We start from the raw sequence: 2,500 nt of genomic DNA on the forward strand, positions 1-2,500 counted from the left end.
TAAAAATCCTATGTTCTGTGGTGGGTGATGACTTCATTAAACAACATGCAATGCAGAAAACCAAACACGTCTTTAAAAATCCCATGTTGTGTAGTGGTTTGACTTCACTAAACAACAGGCAATGCATAAAAAAACACCCCAAAACACGTTTTAAAAAATCCCATGTTCTGTAGTGGTTTGACTTCCCAAAACAACAGGCAATGCATAAAAAAACACCCCAAAACACGTCCTTAAAAATCCTGTGTTCTGAGGTGGGTGATGACTTCATTAAACAACATGCAATGCAGAAAACCAAACACGACTTTAAAAATCCTAAGTTCTTTGACGGTGTGAATCCACTGAACTCCTTAGAATGCAGAAAACCAAAACACGTCTTTAAAAATCCCATGTTCTGTAGTGGTTTGACTTCCCAAAACAACAGGCAATGCATAAAAAACAACCCAAACACGTCTTTAAAAATCCTAAGTTCTTTGGCGGTGTGAATCCACTGAACTCCTTACAATGCAGAAAACCAAAACACGTCTTTAAAAATCCTAAGTTCTTTGGCGGTGTGAATCCACTGAACTCCTTAGAATGCAGAAAACCAAAACACGTCTTTAAAAATCCCATGTTCTGTAGTGGTTTGACTTCCCAAAACAACAGGCAATGCATAAAAAACAACCCAAACACGTCTTTAAAAATCCTAAGTTCTTTGGCAGTGTGAATCCACTGAACTCCTTACAATGCATAAAACCAAAACACGTCTTTAAAAATCCTAAGTTCTTTGGCGGTGTGAATCCACTGAACTCCTTACAATGCAGAAAACCAAAACACGTCTTTAAAAATCCAATGTTGTGTAGTGGTTTGACTTCACAAAACAACAGGCAATGCATAAAAAACAAACAAATGCGTCCTTTAAAAATCCTAAGTTCTTTGACGGTGTGAATCCACTGAACTCCTTACAATGCAGAAAACCAAAACACGTCTTTAAAAATCCTAAGTTCTTTGACGGTGTGACTCCACTGAACTCCTTAGAATGCAGAAAACCAAAACACGTCTTTAAAAATCCCATGTTCTGTAGTGGTTTGACTTCACTAAACAACAGGCAATGCATAAAAAACAAACAAATACGTCCTTTAAAAATCCTATGTTCTTTGGCGGTGTGAATCCACTGAATTACTTCTTCCTTCGTGGGCTGCAACTCCCACGTTCACTCGTATGTACACGAGTGGGCTTTTACGTGCATGACCGTTTTTAACCCCACCATGTAGGCAGCCATACTCCGTTTTCGGGGTGTGTGCATGCTGGTTATTTTCTTGTTTCCATAACCCATCGAACGCTGACATGGATTACAGAATCTTTAACGTGCGTACTTGATCTTCTGCTTGCGGTATACACACACACACACACACACACACACACACACACACACACGAAGGGGGTTCAGGCGCTAAGCAGGTCTGCACAATATGCCGGCCCTAGGAGATGAGAAAAAATCTCCACCCTTCACCCACCGGGCGCCGTTACCGAGATTCAAACCCGGGACCCTCAGATTGAAAGTCCAACGCTTTAACCACTCGGCTATTGCGCCCATCGACGAACGGTTTAAACGGCACAGAGAGAGGATTGGGCCCCGCCTTCCTATGCCGATCCCCAGACACAGTGGGTTTGAATTCACTGCCCTGCATTGACGCAAAAGGTTTCTGGGGCCTTTAATGAACGTTTTAACCCTTTCACCGCCAGTCAATTTAGAGTGCAAAATTCACTTGTGCTATGAACACAGAAAATATGGCGTCTACGAACACCTGGGGACTACAGCCTGTGATGTGTGGAAAATATGGCCTATCCTACCACCGAACATTAAGAGCAGTAGGTTCATGGATAACAGATCAATGATCTGGTCACCTTTCTGTGACGTGGATCTTCTACCTAACGCGAGTTTGGCGGTGAAAGGGTTAAACATCAACTTTTCCGGAAGCTGTATTTCGTTTTCGCGGGAATTTTTTTTACAATCAGCGTCAACACTGTTTATCAGTAAAGATATTTCTAGCCCAGTCCAAGACTTTGCTGATCATTTTTTTTCTGTGCAAGGTTTCCGATGCCACTGAGCACATAACGCTGAAGTGCTTTTTGTTTTTGTATATTTTATTTTTTCCCGCCGGGGGAAGGGAATGAGAGGGGGAGGGGGGAGGGGCGTGGCATGGGTCGTCACCTGATTTATTTTTGTTTTTTTTTAAATTTATTTTATTTTATTTTTCTGAGTATTGAAACAAGACATTAAGTTTCCCAGTCAGCGCTGAGGTGACAGGGAGGAATCATTCAATTTTCTTTCCTCGAGAAGAAACGTCCGAATGACTGAGTGAGTAAGTGAATGTGTGTGTGTGTGTGTGTGTGTGTGTGTGTGTGTGTGTGTGTGTGCGTGTGTGTGCGTGTGTGTGTGTGTGTGTGCGTGTGTGTGTGCGTGTGGGTGTGCGTGTGTGTGTCTGTGCGTGTGTGTGTGTGTGTGCGTTATTTTTTATTT

General features: G+C 42.3%; 1 protein-coding gene across 3 annotated transcripts in view; it reads right to left on the reverse strand.

Annotated features, from left to right (window-relative positions):
- Positions 1–2,497: 2,497 nt before the first annotated feature.
- LOC143275348 (uncharacterized) overlaps positions 2,498–2,500 on the reverse strand; it is a 33,049-nt gene continuing 33,046 nt past the window's right edge. For all 3 annotated transcript variants that reach the window (XM_076579386.1, XM_076579388.1, XM_076579387.1), the window contains one exon: positions 2,498–2,500. This exon is cut by the window's right edge and continues 490 nt beyond it. The gene's annotated coding sequence lies outside the window, so the exon portion shown is untranslated.

This window comes from Babylonia areolata, chromosome 30 (genome assembly GCF_041734735.1).
Source record: "Babylonia areolata isolate BAREFJ2019XMU chromosome 30, ASM4173473v1, whole genome shotgun sequence".
In the NCBI taxonomy this organism is placed as follows: Eukaryota; Metazoa; Mollusca; class Gastropoda; order Neogastropoda; family Buccinidae; genus Babylonia; species Babylonia areolata.